This window comes from Symsagittifera roscoffensis, chromosome 10 (genome assembly GCF_963678635.1).
Source record: "Symsagittifera roscoffensis chromosome 10, txSymRosc1.1, whole genome shotgun sequence".
Lineage (NCBI taxonomy): Eukaryota > Metazoa > Xenacoelomorpha > Acoela > Convolutidae > Symsagittifera > Symsagittifera roscoffensis.
In genome coordinates this window covers 7,194,210-7,213,167 of record NC_087071.1, presented here as the reverse complement: position 1 = coordinate 7,213,167, position 18,958 = coordinate 7,194,210, and the positions used below count along the sequence as shown (strand labels likewise).

At 34.5% G+C, this 18,958-nt stretch overlaps 1 protein-coding gene across 2 annotated transcripts in view; it reads right to left on the bottom strand.

Moving 5' to 3' along the window:
• Nucleotides 1-18,329, bottom strand: part of LOC134855399 (serine/threonine-protein kinase ULK1-like) — a 52,645-nt gene extending 34,316 nt beyond the window's left edge. The window contains exon 1 of one of the 2 annotated variants that reach the window (XM_063871908.1): nucleotides 17,781-18,329. The gene's annotated coding sequence lies outside the window, so the exon portion shown is untranslated. The remainder of the gene's footprint in view (nucleotides 1-17,780) is intronic. The other variant, XM_063871907.1, reaches the window with a different exon arrangement.
• Between the last annotated feature and the right edge of the window lie 629 nt (nucleotides 18,330-18,958).

The window sequence follows — 18,958 nt, the reverse complement described above, 5'->3', positions numbered from 1 at the left end:
CCTTGGTTTTCAGCATCGTGAATAACAGTGTTCCGTATTGCTGATATCCTTTAACCTTAATTTTCACCAGATAGACTTGCTGGCATTTTTCGAATTTTTCCTATTCACTTTTTCTTAGCAATATTCAGAGTAAATTTTTGCGTTGTAGGGTTTTCGGGACCGAAAAAATTTCCCAATTTTTTTTTTGATTTTTGACAATCTCAATATTGTTAGGAAGGCTATTTTTCGTAAAAACGATTTTAATTTGACACCTACTGTAGTGGAAACTTCAGTAGTAGAAATTTCAAAATGAAGAGATTCAGAAATTGATAGAGAATCGAAAATTCAGATTACTCACTGTACAAATCAAATAAAGGTTTATTACCTTATATGGAATAGTGAGTAGGTGATGATCTAAATATGGACATCGACTAGGTACTAGAACTACTATATAAGCAAGTTAGTGTAGATAAAACGAATTTCAACCAACAAACGGTGATGGCATCTGCTATGTGTCGAGCATATCCCTGTTTTTTCGGATTACAATGCAAAACCTTTTATTCGGATTACAATGCAAAATCTCTCGGATTACAATGCAAAATTCATTGTTATTCAAGTTTACTGTGTTTCTATTCATTCATCATTCTGCCCGTTTGAAAAATGCAAGCATCATGCATCATTTAGTATTAAACAGATAATCGCTCGACCGAAACTTGGTTCTTCACTTACCAAATTGTTGACTGTATCTATACTTTGTACAAATACAAATTTTATTCTAAATTTTTTTTTTCATCAAGAGATAAAATTTTTATTCAATTGAATCTTGCAGTCGAACTCAACTAAAAAGGTAGAAAGCCGGAAAAAAACCGATTGTTGAAAAGAAACGCCTGCTGTGAACAAAATTCAAAAGACATCATCTCAGCTCTATCCAGAAGCTTGAGTTTACCCAGACTCTTGGATCAGTATTTTTGGAAAGGATTAGAAAAATCAAAACTCAAAAAATTAGTCTTATTTTTTGAAATATGTTGATCGTTTCATTGATGATTATGGTAGTGTATATTTTGAGCGTGTGAATTTTTCTATTGGAAATTGAACGTTTTTTTAATCATAGTCTTGTCAAAACTATTTTTATTTCAATTTAATTTTTTTTCAATTAATAAATTCATATAATTTCAACAAGTGAGCGAAATTTAACTCAGAACTTTTGATTTGATTTTTTCAACAAGTTTGCAAACATTTTTTCAACAAATTTTTTTTAGAAAATGAAAAAATTGTTTTGATTTTTTCAACATATATGCAAACATTTTAATGAAATTCTTGCGTAAGATGGAAAGTTGTTTTTGTTTGTTTATAACACTGATGCAAAAAAAAATTTTTCTTATGCGTATACAGAAAAGGCAAAACTTCATTTTAATTAATTTATTAAATTTTTGCTGAAGTGTTTTCTTTATTGATGACTTTTAGTGCTATTCCCAATCCTAATGACTGATTTTCTTAAACAACCCAAAGTTAAAAAAAAACCGGATTTTCTAAGGATCAAATTTGGAGCAAAAAAATTCATAAAGTATTTTTTTTCAACAGTGCAAGAAAGTCTTACATTTTTCTTCAATTGCTCAAAAACTTTATGAATTTTTTTTTTAAATATGAAATTTTTTGTGATTTTTTCTAACATCTGTGCAAAAAATTGTAAAAAATTTTGCAAGCTGCGAAAATTGTTGTAAATTTTTTAACATGTGTTCAAAAATTGTAATGATTTTTTGTATCTTTGAGCAAAAATTATGGTGAAATTTTTCACAGGATGTTAAAGAGAATGAATTTTTTTAAACTTCTTTGCAAAAAAAAAAATTCGTAAAAACTTTTGCCAATTGAAAAAGTAGTTTGATGTCTAATCCGTGTGCGAGATTTCTTAACAGACCTTTCTATGACTTCTTACCTCATTTTTTAGTTCCTATCTTTTTAAAAAAAACTAGATGAGAAAAAAGATAAGTTACGAAGAACAAGACAACCAAATTATTTAAAAATCAAGGAGCTGTCGTGATGTAAGTTCTCAACGGAGAGCAAAACTGGTCTTGCCTCTTTCGCTGATGGTTGTCTTGGTTTTTTGCTCACTGGAGTCCTTCGTTCAGAGATCCCCTATTCATCCTTGATTGCAATTGGGTTCTCCACAGATCCTTTCTTCTTCCCACGACAAAAGAATAACGTTTACAGGTTGAGCCACATATTTAGAACATAGTCAGTAACCTCGATTTAGTCCATCCCAACTTGTTCTGCAATCTGTGGCATCAGTCCTAGGGTCCTATTTTCAACAGCTCCCTAAACGATAGACCACTGTTTTATCTCTCTTCTAACCCTCTTTGTCATGAGAACCTGAGAACTTAGTCGTGTTTCGTTAACAGTTCTAAATTATGTTCGAATACAAGTACATCAGAAATTACTCTAATTTACTATACTAATCAACACTGGTCTTAATAGAAAAAAAAACTCTTAGGCTGCTGACTCTTTACGTAGCTAATGTAGTGTTTTTAGGTCAAAACACTGCGTGTCAGATCTTTTCAATCAGGAAATCAGGCTTGCTTGACATCAAAAACAACCCGTTTCAAATTTCAGTCCTAATCTGGTTCTTTGTGATGACAACCTGCATCTGTTGATGTTCACTAAAATCTTCCCTCATGATTTCGATCATGTGCCACAATTGAACTGGAACATCCATTTGAGCCAAAAAAACGGCAAACTGGCTCGAGCACCCTGATTGTCATCAATTCTGGTATAAACTAGATCGAGTACGTGAGGTTGTTAATCTGAACAAAGAAGATCATTCTGAGAAATAAGTTACTGGGTAAAGGAAAATGGAACAAGGTATATGACTGTCTTAGAGCTGAGAGAGGTGCTAGTTGACGGTAATTAAATTGAAAACAAAGTGGTTCTGATTCCTACTTCGAGTGAACCTACAACCTTGAGGGGTACCTTCAACTCAAATGAGTGTGTCTAACCAATCGAAAGAGTTTTTCAGTATAAGGGCAGCAGTCGTAACTAATCTGCTTCTTTTCAAAATGTTTTGATAAAAAGCCGTATCCAATCAGAAAAATAGCTCCATTTAAGGCAATTTGTTCAATTGTCGTTTCAAAACTCAAAAAAAAAGTTTCACTTTTTAAAGACTTCAGTCCTGAAAATACGGAAAAACATTCATGCTAAAGTGATCGTAAAAATAAAGGATCAAACGTTGTTTGCGGTAAAAATAAGAAATGTTACCAATATAAGTTACAAAAGTAAAAAAAACTGAAACATGTAGCTTTTCCACAATTTTTTTTAATCAAATAACTTGAATTGCTAATTTCTGAATAGATAGTCAAGTTTTCTGATTTTGATTTAACTTTGACAGAATAGCTCAAAGTTGATTCATTTTTCAAAGCAAATCTCTGTAAACCTTATTCCAAACGTGATCAAGCAATATTTTTAAATAGCAGGATTTTTAACTTTTTTAGCAGAAATGTTTGATTAATTTCCAAGTGTCAAAAAAAAATTTTTTTTTGTTACGTATATTTCAGCATTAAGTTTAAAGCTTTGAAATTCAATATTTGGTTCAAAAGTAAACTTTTTGAATGAGTAAGTTTTCCTATATATTTTTTTTTAAATCGGAGATCTCTATTTTAGACAATACAAACGTCCAAAAAATTGGGGGAAAGTAAGAGTTTTCATCTATTTCATCAATTAGAAAATCAAGTGGAATTTTTTCTCGTAGAGTAACTTGAGGAAATTAAAATTCTTTTAACTGCAATCTTTCATTTAATGATTATTTTACATCAAAAGTCTTACGTACAAATTTCTGAGTTCTGATTAGTTGAAAAATTTTCAGTAAAATTTGGCAGCGACGTCATCAACATGAAAGAAAAATTTCCTGGGCGATGACGTCACTTCTATTTGAAAATTGAAGTCAATACAATAAAGGAAACTTGCGTGGGCTGTGGAAAGACCATAAAAAGATATTTGCGTAAGCGATGATGTCATTGTTAGTATAAGAATGCGTACTTTATCGAACTTAATCATTACTTTTGTTTGCCAAACAGAAACAGTAAATTGAGCATTACTTCATTTATTATAATTCGTTAATTGGCGACAAGAAAAAAGTAAGTTTTTTGTTTTCTCAACTGGTACTTCAAATCATTAAATTTGGAACATTTCTAAAACTCCAGTGTAATTTTTTCCATTTTTAGGATAACGCCTTCTCCTAATTGAAATGAGAAAGTCAAATACGAGAACTGTGGTGAAGAATACATGAGAACTAATGCTGCGAGACATCGAAAGAGTTTTTAAAAGCGAAAGTAACAGGAGTGCACGAACTGCCATTTTCATACAACGAGCAAAGAGGAGATGAACTACCATACTGCCAAGAAGCTTGCGCAACCAAGATGCAAGCAGTCGACGGTTTTTCTTTTTTGTGAGCAGAGTTCTCAAGTTATTAATCTCTCCAACAATATCGAAGTAAGGAACATGGAGCTAAGTAACGGAAGCCAGGCGATACTGTAGCGGACCTGCCCACAATTGTGGAGGAGGAAGGGGAAGACAGATAGGTACAGAAATGTAAAACGGGAGATATAACTTTTTTAACTTCCAAATGTCCAAGTTAGATTTAAAATGATCAACGAGAACCTAAAGGGAGTCTTCAACAGGCACGATTCTGCTGCTAAAATCAACATTGATCTGGAGTTTGATCTTCGAAATTTTGATTCTAGTAAAAATCGATATTTCTACGCCCATGAAAAAAATACTTTGCCTCGAAAGGTCCCATTCGATGTGTAAAAAACCAGACTTGGTAACAATTCAAGGGAAAGTAGAAAAATCTGATATTGTGGAGCAATGTACCCAGGAACGTCAAAATACAAATTGAAGATTCAATTTGATATTTGCAGTTTTTCCTAAAATCATCCCAATGGGATGCCCGGACTATGTCCTACCAGAGTCTTTAATACGACATAAGCAAGTGAGCTGTTTTTATGTAACAAGACAAGGAACCAAACAAAGACCAATTTTGTCTTTCGACTCATTGGCCATGTACATAAAGCGGCACAATGATCTCGACTCTCACACTTCTCAAAACTTTACAGATTCATAACAAAGTCTTGTTATGATCCTAAAAAATATCGCGGGATTTCCGTTGAAGAAATGCCCTTCTTCGAAGAAATTGTGCAAAGAAACTTGGTATGTGAGTATGTAGGAGAGCTAGCTCGATGAATTGTTGGTAAATTTGACAAAAACTTAAGTTGCTTAAGTTGTTGAGATCTGATAAGCATATCTCTCATACAAACGATACAGATAGCTTCTTCAAGTATTTCCGGTGTCAAAAGACCTGACTATCTCAACAAACCTCTTCTGAGATGCAAGGATCGAGTGAGGCAAATCTATCCAAAGGACGTGTGTGAGCTTGGTGAGACTTGGTTTGAAAAACTAGAAGGATTGAATCTTCTCGTTTCTGAAGAAAAAACTCTTCAATAATCTAGCATTTTAGATTTTGAGTCAATTTGTGTTGCTACGGATGAGCTAAAAGAAACAAAAATACAAAGTGGATTGGAAATCATCTTCCAATTACGGTCTCCATGTCATCCAATCTGATTGATGAACCCATATTTTTGCACAAGAAGGTTCCGCGGAACTTCATATTCAGTAACTTGATTATTAAGTTTTTCAAGTAGCTGTCAATGATCTAATGAAACAACATCTTCGATCAGCTGAAATAATCGAACAAAAACCTTTCATTTAATCCATTTGAGTACAAAGACGAATGCGTTGAAGACTCGTAAAAAGCAAAAATATCTAGTCAGTTTTTGAGAATTCAAAAAGATCTACTCATTGATTTGAATTAATATCTGGAGAGATATGTAAAAAACTCTGCATGATTTTTGATTTAACAGCAGTAGGTACGATTCAGTTTTGATCAAGTACTACTCAAACCTTGTTTGATTTTCTGGACGGAGCAACTACTCTAGACCAATTTCTCAAAGCCTATAAATCTAGCCAAATGAAAGCACTCTTCCCCTATGAGTGGTTTGACAACCCTGGCCTGCTTGTTCTTCCACTGTACCACTGCATGAAGCCTTTTTCAGTTAATAACATCAATCCTCTTGACAAAGATTTTATTATTTATGAGAAGCTGAGAAAAAGAAGGGCCTGATGAGCAACAAGCACTGAAAAAATCCTAAATGAATATGTGCCCATATCTGGCTTGGATAGTTACAATTACTTACAAGGTACTCGGCAGAAAAAAGGAGTGACTGTGTTGAAAGTCTTTTTGCAGTAGTAAAACAACAAGGATGTTGTTCCAACCCTGGAAGCAATGCAAAAATTGATTCAGTTTTAACATCACAACAAGGAGATAGATATATTGAAACTTGGTTGTATTCTTCCGAATATAGCAAACTTATGTCTTCACAAATCTACAAATTACATTTTTTATCCATTTTGCGAAAAGAAGAAGATTTTCGAGAAAAATTGAAAAAACATGACTGGTGGACCTTCCAATGTGTTCACTCGACAAGCTGTAGATGGTGGGACATTGATCAAAAATTCATCAAAATTATGTAAATCGATCGTTGAAAGTGGTGCAAGCCAGATTTAAGTTTCTCAATTAGTCAAGGTTTGCCAACAGGACTGTCCACGAGATGGGAGGTTGAAACGATATGCTGAAGTATAAACCAGACAAAAGCGATCTCGCAACTTTGAGAATATGGTCATATCTTTTACAAGGAATTAAGAACAAAATGCAAAATTGAGAGTTTTCTTCACATGGGATGTTACTACCACTTCTGTTCCTGTCAAGAAGCTTTTCTATCCGTAACAGATCAGGATAATGATTGAGGTAATAAGAAGAGAGAGATATATGATATGAGAAGGGAATACTTAAAAGAGAAAGGATAAAAGTTGAAGAAATGTGGGAGTGCCAGTTGTGGGAAAACCTCAAAACCGATGACAAGATCAAAATTTTTGTCAAAGCCCACTTTCCCTGCATAAAACTTCTTTCTACAGACTCCATGATAACTTAGAAAAAAATCAAAAGAGGATCTCGTTTCGGCTACGTTCAGTGCGATTTAATTGTTCAAGATGAACTAAAATCAAAATTTGCCAATTTTCCTCTAATTTTCAAAAAAACTGAAGTTGGAAGAAACGATCGGATTTCACGGACTACATGAAAACTATACCATCAATTACGAAATGATAAAACATCCTAAGAGAATGCTGATACTTGTAATAAGCTAGAAAATGGAACTGTTCTAACTCCTCTGTTCAATTTTTGTTCGGAACTTGGCTTGTAGTTGACCAAAATTTACCGTTTTGTTCACTGTTTCTTCGAAACTGTTTTTTAAAAAAATTGCGTTCATTCAGTGGTCGATGCTAGAAGAGAAGGAGATGAAAACCCTCTATCGGGAGCTTTAGCAGAAACAAAACACTTTTTGGAATTTTCTTCCCATGGATATCAGATCATGTATTGTTCCAAGCATACAATCACGAAAAATCTCAATGATAAAAACCCATAGGCTAATCAAGGAACCACTGTTTGAAAGAATGAAAACAGTTGAAAAAAATTTGTTGTAGGTGGAGTTGCTGAAATCAACTATTGAGCACCGAAAACCCATCCTTGTTGACTTTTTCATACTTCAGTATGCAAAACTGAGAATATTGGAGCTGTACTACAAGTTCTGTGATGATAACAAAATTGTAGAGTTGGAGATGGACACAGACTCACTTCAAAAAACTTATCCAACCTGATAAGAAAATTGCTTGGGAAAAACTAGTGAAAATGACTAAAGAGATTCTTTTAAGGCAGATGCAAAATCTAGTTTCATCCCTCGAACGTGTTGCAGTATCCATAAAAAGCATAATAAACGGGAGCCGGAACTTTTCAAAGAGGATATTAGATGAACGGAAATGCTATATTTGTGTAGCAAAAATTTTTGCTGCTCTGACAACAAGTCGAAAAAGTTTAAGCAGCACAGGATTGAGCAAACGGCTTCTAGAAGGCTTGGAGACGGTCAAATGAGAATTTAGAACTGTAAATCATATGATTGCTAAATATGAGCAGACAAAGAAGGGACTTAGTTTTTTATTCAAAGAGACAAGGTGAAGATGATGGAATACATACAAAACCATTGAACTTAAAAGAAATGATGCAATGTAATAAAAAAAGAAGTGACGCCATGTAATTAACTCATGTACGGTACAGTGTTTTGTGACTTCATTTTTAATTTTTCTTATGTTGCCGTAAAAACTTTTACAATTGACCCACAATGGTCCAAAAACATAATATGATACCTTTTTTCCACAATCTACACGTAATCAACTAATGATACTCACCAACCAAACAACGCGCCCCGATATTACTGCGAAATTACTGCGAAAAAACCAAAAAAAGCCATTTTTCTTACCATTCTCTCAACATCTTACAAACCATGATTTTAAAAGCGAAAGTAACAGGAGTGCACGAACTGCCATTTTCATACAACGAGCAAAGAGGAGATGAACTACCATACTGCCAAGAAGCTTGCTCAACCAAGTTGCAAGCAGTCGACGGTTTGTCTTTTTTTTGAGCAGAGTTCCCAAGTTACTAATCTCTCCAACAATATCGAAGTAAGGAACATGAAGCTAAGTAACGGAAGCCAAGCGATGCTGTAGCGGACCTGCCCACGATTGTGGAGGAGGAAGGGGAAGACAGATAGGTACAGAAATGTAAAACGAGAGATATAACTTTTTTAACTTCCAAATGTCCAAGTTAGATACTAAAATGATCAACGAGAACCTAAAGGGAGTCTTCAACAGGCACGATTCTGCTGCTAAAATCGACATTGATCTCGAGTTTGTTCTTCGAAATTTTGATTCTAGTAAAAATCGATATTTCTACGCCCATGAAAAAAATACTTTGCCTCGAAAGGTCCCATTCGATGTGTAATAAAACAGACTTGGTAACAATTCAAGGGAAAGCAGAAAAATTTGATATTGTGTAGCAATGTACCCAGGAACGTCAAAATACAAATTGAAGATTCAATTTGATATTTGCAGTTTTTCCTAAAAACATCCCAATGGGATGCCTGGACTATGTCCTACCAGAGTCTTTAATACGACATACGCATGTGAGCTGTTTTTATCTAACAAGACAAGGAACCAAACAAAGACCAATTTTGTCTTTCGATGCATTGGCCATGTACATGAAGCGGCACAATGATCTCGACTCTCACACTTCTCAAAATTTTACAGAATCATAACAAAGTCTTGTTATGATCGTAAAAAATATCGCGGGGTTTCCGTTGAAGAAATGCCCTTCTTTGAAGAAATTGTGCAAATAAACTTATAAATATACCATTTCGATAAACAAGAATGTGAGTTTATGAGATAGCTAACTCGATGAATTTTTGGTAAATTTGACAAAAACTTAAGTTGCTTAAGTTGTTGAGATCTAATAAGCATATCTTTCATACAAACGATACAGATAGCTTCTTCAAGTGTTTCCGGAGTCAAAGTGGTGATACTTTTTGCAAAAAAACCTGACTATCTCAACAAACCTCTTCTGAGATGCAAGGATCGAGTGAGGCAAATCTATCCAAAGGAAGTATGTGAGCTTCGTGAGACTTGGTTTGAAAAACTAGAAGGATTCAATCTTCTCGTTTCTGAAGAAAAAACTCTTCAATAATCTAGCAATTTTAGATTTTGAGTCAATTTGTGTTGCTACGGATGAGCTAAAAGAAACAAAAAATACAAGTGGATCGGAAATCATCTTCCAATTACGGTCTCCATGTCATCCAATCTGATTGATGAACCCATGTTGTTGTACAAGAAGGTTCCGCGGAACTTGATATTCAGTAATTTGATTATTAAGTTTTTCAAGTAGCTGTCAATGATCTAATGAAACAACATCTTCGATCAGCTGAAATAATCGAAAAAAAAATCTTTCAAGTAATCCATTTGAGTACAAAGACGAATGCGTTGAAGACTCGGAAAAAGCAAAAATATCTAGTCAGTTTTTGAGAATTCAGAAAGATCTACTCATTGATTTGAATTAATATCTGGAGAGATATGTAAAAACTCTGCATGTTTTTTGATTTAACAGCAGTAGGTACGGTTCAGTTTTGATCAAGTACTACTCAAACCTTGTTTGATTTTCTGGACGGAGCAACGACTCTAGACCAATTTCTCAAAGCCTATAAATCTAGCCAAATGAAAGCGCTCTTCCCCTATGAGTGGTTTGACAACCCTGGCCTGCTTGTTCTTCCACTGTACCACTGCATGAAGCCTTTTTCAGTTAGTAACATAAATCATCTTGACAAAGATTTTATTGTTTATGAGAAGCTGCAAAAAAAAGGGCCTGATGAGCAACAAGCACTGAAAGAATCCTAAATGAAATATGTGCCCATATCTGGCTTGGATAGTTTCAATTACTTACAAGGTACTCGGCAGAAAAAAGGAGTGACTGTGTTGAAAGTCTTTTTGCAGTAGTAAAACAACAAGGATGTTGTTCCAACCCTGGAAGCAATACAAAAATTGATTCAGTTTTAACATCACAACAACGAGATAGATATGTCGAAACTTGGTTGTATTCTTCCGAATATAGCAAACATGTGTCTTCACAAATCTACAAATTACCTTTTTAATCCATTTTGCAAAAAAGATGAAGATTTGCGAGAAAAATTGACAAGACATGACTGGTGGACCTTCCAATGTGTTCACTCGACAAGCTGTAGATGGTGGGACATTGATCAAAAATTCATCGAAATTATGTAAATCGATCGTTGGAAGTGGTGCAAGCCAGATTTAAATTTCTCAATTAGTCAAGGTTTGCCAACAGGACTGTCCACGAGATGGGAGGTTGAAACGATATGCTGAAGTATAAACCAGACAAAACCGATATCGCAACTTTGAGAATATGGTCATATCTTTTACAAGGAAACAAGAACAAAATGCAAAATTAAGAGTTTTCTTCATATGGGATGTAACTACCACTTCTGTTCCAGTCAATAAGCTCTTCTATCCGTAACAGATCAGGATAATGATTGAGGTAATAAGAAGAGAGAGTATATGATATGAGAAGGGAATACTTAAAAGAGAAAGGATAAAATTTGAAGAAATGTGGGAGTGCCAGTTATGGGAAAACCTCAAAACCGATGACAAGATCAAAAATTTTGTCAAAGCCCACTTTCCCTACATAAACTTTCTTTCTACAGACTCTATGTTAGCTTAGAAAAAAACAAAATAGGATCTCGTTTCGGCTACGTTCAGTGCGATTTAATTGTTCAAGATGAACTAAAATCAAAATTTGCCAATATTCCTCTAATTTTCAAAAAAACTGAAGTTGGAAGAAACGATCGAGTTTCACGGACTATATGAAAACTATACAATCAATTACGAAATGATAAAACATCCTAAGAGAATGCTGATATCTAGTAATAAGCTAGAAAATGGAACTGTTCGAACTCCTCTGTTCAATTTTTGTTCGGAACTTGGCTTGTAGTTGACCAAAATTTACCGTTTTGTTCACTGTTTCTTCGAAACTGTTTAAACAATTTCGTTCATTCAGTGGTCGATGCTAGAAGAGAAGGAGATGAAAACCCTTTATCGGGAGCTTTAGCAGAAACAAAACATTTTTTGGATATTTCTTCTCATTTTTTGGATATTTCTTCAGGATATATCAGATCATGTATTGTTCCAAGCATACAATCACGAAAAATCTCAATGATAAAAAAACCATAGGCTAATCAAGGAACCACTGTTTGAAAGAATGAAAACAGTTGAAAAAAAATTGTTTTAGGTGGAGTTGCTGAAATCAACTATTGAGCACCGAAAACCCATCCTTGTTGACTTTTTCATACTTCAGTATGCAAAACTGAGAATATTGGAGCTGTACTACAAGTTCTGTGATGATAACAAAATTGTAGAGTTGGAGATGAACACAGACTCACTTTAAAAAACTTATTTGACTGTATCTAACCTGATACGAAAATTGCTTGGGAAAAACGAGTGAAAATGACTAAAGAGATTCTTTTAAGGCAGATGCAAAATCTAGTTTCTTCCCTGGAACGTGTTGCAGTATCCATAAAAAGCATAATCAACGGGAGCCGGGACTTTTCAAAGAGGAATTTAGATGAACGGAAATGCTATGTTTGTGTAGCAAAAATTTTTGCTGCTCTGACAACAAGTCGGAAAAATTTAAGCAGCACAGGATTAAGCAAACGGCTTCTAGAAGGCTTGGAGACGGTCAAATGAGGATTTAGAACTGTAAATCATATGATTGCTACAAATGAGCAGACAAAGAAGGAACTTAGTTTTTTATTCAAAGAGACAAGGTCAAGATGATGGAATACATACAAAATCATTGAACTTAAAAGAAATGATGCAAGGTAATAAAAAAAGAAGTGACGCCATGTAATTAACTCATGTACGATACAGTAATTTGTGAATTCATTTTTAATTTTTCTTATGTTGCCGTAAAAACTTTTACAATTGACCCACTATGATCCAAAAACATAATATGATACCTTTTTTTCCACAATCTACACGTAATCAACTAATGATACTCACCAACTAAACAACGCGCCCCGATATTACTGCGAAATTACTGCGAAAAAACCAAAAAAAAGCCATTTTTCGTACCATTCTCTCAACATCATACAAACCATGATTTTAAAAGCGAAAGTAACAGGAGTGCACGAACTGCCATTTTCATACAACGAGCAAAGAGGAGATGAACTACCATACTGCCAAGAAGCTTGCTCAAGCAAGTTGCAAGCAGTCGACGGTTTGTCTTTTTTGTGAGCAGAGTTCCCAAGTTACTAATCTCTCCAACAACATCGAAGTGAGGAACATAGAGCTAAGTAACGGAAGCCAAGCGATACTGTAGCGGACCTGCCCACGATTGTGGAGGAGGAAGGGGAAGACAGATAGGTACAGAAATGTAAAACGGGAGATATAACTTTTTTAACTTCCAAATGTCCAAGTTAGATACTAAAATGATCAACAAGAACCTGAAGGGAGTCTTCAACAGGCACGATTCTGCTGCTAAAATCAACATTGATCCGGAGTTTGTTCTTCGAATTTTTGATTCTAGTAAAAATCGATATTTCTACGCCCATGAAAAAAATACTTTGCCTCGAAAGGTCCCATACGATGTGTAAAAAAGTAGACTTGGTAACAATTCAAGGGAAAGCAGAAAAATTTGATATTGTGGAGCAATTTACCCAGGAACGTCAAAATACAAATTGAAGATTCAATTTGATTTTTGCAGTTTTTCACAATGGGATGCCTGGACTATGTCCTACCAGAGTCTTTTATACGACATACGCAAGTGAGCTGTTTTTATGTAACAAGACAAGGAACCTAACAAAGAACAATTTTGTCTTTCGACGCATTGGCCATGTAAATGAAGAGGCACAATGATCTCGACTCTTACACTTCTCAAAACTTTACAGATTCATAACAAAGTCTTGTTATGATCCTAAAAAATATCGCGGGGTTTCCGTTGAAGAAATGCCCTTCTTCGAAGAAATTGTGCAAAGAAACTTAAAAATATACGATTTTGATATACAAGAATATGAGTAAGTAGGAGACTTAGCTCGATGAATTGTTGGTAATTTTGACAAAAACTTAAGTTGCTTAAGCTGTTGAGATCTGATAAGCATATCTTTCATACAGACGATATAGATAGCTTCTTCAAGAGTTTCCGGTGTCAAAGTGGTGATACTTTTTTCAGAAGACCTAAATATCTCAACAAACCTCTTCTGAGATGCAAGGATCGAGTGAGGCAAATCTATCCAAAGGACGTGTGTGAGCTTCGTGAGACTTGGTTTGAAAAACTAGAAGGATTCAATCTTCTCGTTTCTGAAGAAAAAACTCTTCAATAATATAGCAATTTTAGATTTTGAGTCAATTTGTGTTGCTACGGATGAGCTAAAAGAAACAAAAATTACAAACTGGATCGGAAATCATCTTCCAATTACGGTTTCCATATCATCCAATCTGATTGATGAACCCATGTTTTTGTACAAGAAGGTTCTGCGGAACTTAATATTCAGTAACTTGATTATTAAGTTTTTCAAGTAGCTGTCAATGATCTAATGAAACAACATCTTCGATCAGCTGAAATAATCGAACAAAAACCTTTCATTTAATCCATTTGAGTACAAAGACGAATGCGTTGAAGACTCGTAAAAAGCAAAAATATCTAGTCAGTTTTTGAGAATTCAGAAAGATCTACTCATTGATTTGAATTAATATCTGGAGAAATATGTAAAAACTCTGCATGTTTTTTGATTTAACAGCATTAGGTACGATTCAGTTTTGATCAAGTACTACTCAAACCTTGTTTGATTTTCTGGACGGAGCAACGACTCTAGACCAATTTCTCAAAGCCTATAAATCTAGCCAAATGAAAGCGCTCTTCCCCTATGAGTGGTTTGACAACCCTGGCCTGCTTGTTCTTCCACTGTACCACTGCATGAAGCCTTTTTCAGTTAGTAACATAAATGCTCTTGACAAAGATTTTATTGTTTATGAGAAGCTGAGAAAAAGAAGGGCCTGATGAGCAACAAGCACTGAAAAAATCATAAATGAAATATGTGCCCATATCTGGCTTGGATAGTTACAATTACTTACAAGGTACTCGGCAGAAAAAAGGATTGACTGTGTTGAAAGTCTTTTTGCAGTAGTAAAACAACAAGGATGTTGTTCCAACCCTGGAAGCAATGCAAAAATTGATTCAGTTTTAACATCACAACAACGAGATAGATATGTTGAAACTTGGTTGTATTCTTCCGAATCTAGCAAACATGTGTCTTCACAAATCTACAAATTACATTTTTTATCCATTTTGCAAAAAAGATGAAGATTTGCGAGAAAAATCGACAAGACATGACTGATGGACCTTCCAATGTGTTCACTCGACAAGCTGTAGATGGTGGGACATTGATCAAAAGTTCATCAAAATTATGTAAATCGATCGTTGGAAGTGGTGCAAGCCAGATTTAAGTTTCCCAATTCGTCAAGGTATGCCAACAGGACTGTCCACGAGATGGGAGGTTGAAACGATATGCAGAAGTATAAACCAGACAAATCCGATCTCGCAACTTTGAGAATATGGTCATATCTTTTACAAGGAAACAAGAACAAAATGTAAAATTGAGAGTTTTTTTCACATGGGATGTTACTACCACTTCTGTTCCTGTCAAGAAACTCTTCTATCCGTAACAGTTCAGGATAATGATTGAGGGAATAAGAAGAGAGAGATAGATGTGATGAGAAGGGAATACTTAAAAGAGAAAGGATAAAAGTTGAAGAAATGTGGGAGTGCCAGTTGCGGGAAAACCTCAAAACCGATGACAAGATCAAAATTTTTGTCACAGCCCACTTTCCCTACATAAAATTTTTTTCTATAGACTCCATGTTAGCTTAGAAAAAAACAAAAGAGGATCTCGTTTCGGCTACGTTCAGTGCGATTCAATTGTTCAAGATGAAATAAAATCAAAATTTGCCAATATTCCTCTAATTTTCAAAAAAACTGAAGTTGGAAGAAACGATCGGGTTTCACGGACTATATGAAAACTATACAATCAATTACGAAATGATAAAACATCCTAAGAGAATGCTGATTTCTAGTAATAAGCTAGAAATTGGAACTGTTCTAACTCCTCTGTTCAATTTTTGTTCGGAACTTGGCTTGTAGCTGACCAAAATTTACCGTTTTGTTCACTGTTTCTTCAAAACTGTTAAAACAATTTCGTTCATTCAGTGGTCGATGCTAGAAGAGAAGGAGATGAAAACAATCTATCGGGAACTTCAGCAGAAACAAAACATTTTTTGGATAATTCTTCCCATGGATATCAAATTATTTATAGTTCCGAGCATACAATCACGAAAAATCTCAATGATAAAGAAACCATATGCTAATCAAAGAACCACTGTTTGAAAGAATGAAAACAGTTGAAAAAAAATTTGTTTTAGGTGGAGTTGCTGAAATCAACTATTGAGCACCGAAAACGCATCCTTTATTGACTTTTTCATACTTCAGTATGCAAAACTGAGAACGTTGGAGCTGTACTACAAGTTCTGCGATGTTAACAAAATTGTAGAGTTGGAGATGGACACAGACTCACTTTAAAAAACTTATATGACTGTATCCAGCCTGATAAGAAAATTGCTTAGGAAAAATGAGTGAAAATGACTAAAGAGATTCTTTCAAGACAGATGCAAAATCTAGTTTCTTCCCTCGAACGTGTTGCAGTATCCATAAAAAGCATAATAAACGGGAGCCGGGTTTTTTCAAAGAGGAATTTAGATGAACGGAAATGCTATGTTTGTGAAGCAAAAGTTTTTGCTGCTCTGACAACAAGTCGGAAAATTTAAGCAGCACAGGATTAAGCAAATGGCTTCTAGAAGGCTTGGAGACGTCAAATGAGGATTCAGAACTGTAAATCATATGGTTGCTACATATGAGCAGACAAAAAATGGACTTAGTTTTTTATTCAATGAGACAAGTTCAAGATTATGAAATACATACAAAACCATTGAACTTAAAAGAAATGATGCAAAGTAATAAAAAAAAGAAGTGACGCCATGTAATTAAATCATGTACGGTACAGTATTTTGTTACTTCAATTTTATTTTTTCTTATGTTGCCGTAAAAACTTTTACACTTGACTCACTATGATCCAAAAACATAATATGATACTTTTTTCCACAATCTACACGTAATAAACTAATTATACTCACCAACCAAACAACGCACCCCAATATTACTGCGAAATTACTGCGATAAAACCAAAAAAAGCAATTTTTCTTACCATTCTGTCAACATCACACAAACCATGGAACCATTTTAAGTCTTTTACCCAATTTATTTTCTTGTAGACTCTATAACCAATGTTAATACATTGCATGCCGGACCGGAAAACTATAACATTTTTTAATAAAAGAAGTTCGCCATGCCCCCCACTTAACCTCCATCCAGCATCCACTACTCACAGCCCTCATTGGATTTTAAGTATGTAGCTGACACTGCAGCAAATGTATTTTTTGAAACCGATCAACGGCCAGATCGACTTCAAACTGAAACATAACAATCCTTGTCACTTGGCTGTCCCACTTTTTAAAATCAACATTTCATCTCGCTACTTTAGCGAGTAGGAAGGGCTATTAAGAAAGCACGTAGTCTCTCTGACTTACGAATTGGCCACCGTACGGACACAAATCTGCACTTTTTCAATACGTTATTTCCAAAGTCACTACAAAACCCAAACCGATTTTTTATTTTGTAGGCATAGTCAACAACTACACTCTCTGCCAACTTTCCAAAGAACTCAGAAGACACTACATCCATCCCTCATAAGAAAAACTTCGAAATATAACACACACTAAACCCCGGATGATTGGAACCAGTATAAACCAAGTATTCAATTTAAAACCGAAAATAGAAAGCGTCACGAACAGACGGTGTAAGCTAATTACTCTATGAAAAGTCCACTCTATGACTTAATTTTAATATGAATGATGGACTGATTTCAGCAAGTTTCACATTGGTTCGATCACTGCCTCGATCTAAAATTGCGGCACAAAACGGGCAAGTACCAACAGATAATTATATTTCTTCAGAAAAATCTCTGAGAGCCTTAGAACAGCTGTTCAGCAACATGTCAGTAATTTAACAGCTATGGACAAATCTCTTAAAAAATTTAGATACAAATAGAAAAGTTGACTTTGAAATTACAGGTTTGTCCAGCTTTTATTTAAAAATTATTAGTCGAACTAAAAGAAACAACAAAAAACTAAATACTCACATAGATAGATTGAGATTGAAATCTATGAAACGACAATTTCGTAACAAAGATTTTGATGTATTTGTTGTAATTTCGCAAACTTTAGATTTCAGCTAGTCGGATTTAACTGTGATCAAATTGATGAAAGCACACAGTAAGCAAGACAACATTGTTTCTTGTTGGTTTTGAATTGATTTTGTTTTGGTAAATTCTCAGATATAACATACAATTTAGCGTACCGACGCAAACACAAGCTTCGAATTCATTCATGCAAACTCTTTCATTTTTGAACACTTTTGGTAAAATATATTTAATACATGATTATACGCAAGTTGACGTGTAAGTCTCGTTGATTTTATTTATAGTCATAATTGGTCAAATCATAAGCAATTCATAAGTTTACGTCATGTCTTCTGCGAAAAGAAAAAAAACGTGACCAAGATCCAGCCTTAAAAACAACAACGAAGAGTTTTCAATTCTCATGTCTTTATCATGCTTACCTGCATTTTGTGTAAACTTTTATTACCAGTACCAAATTTTTTGCAAATATTGCTGCATTTTTTGCTTTAATCACAGCCTACTCGTTTTCTGAAACTTCGCTTATTGTTTAAAACATTCTCTTGATATTTTTCAACATTAATCTTCTCCTTTTATTACCTAAGTTGAACAGCCCCTTCTAACACCCCATCCGTCTACACTTTTCCCTTTTACCTTTTCCCACAATTTAGCTCTCCCATTCCAAAAGATAATCCAACTTTTACTGTCATACTTACTTTCAATGGGGTTTGGCGGGAAATGCGGTGATAAAATTAGCAGACATTGATGTAGTAATGATCGAGTAAATATGTGATTTGAGGATTGGGATGACAACCCAATTAGAAAAAATCAGAAAAAAATGGAAGACAGTTTCAAAACAAGGATTGCCGGTTACTCAGGAAGTAGCACAGTATGTTCCGACCATATCTGATAAAACCTACAAACAGCTAGTTTTTTTTTTAATATGTGTCAAGTTTCTGTAAAACAGCGAAATTTATTTTACAGACGTAAAATATAAGTTTTTTGGCTTATATTTCTTTTAAATATGCCTACTCGCACGTTGTTTTTTTGGCTCGAATTGAAACTAAAATCAGGAATTTCTAAACCGGTTTCTGCAAGTAGCACAGAAAGATCCGAGATTAAACTTGAAATTACACTTTTTT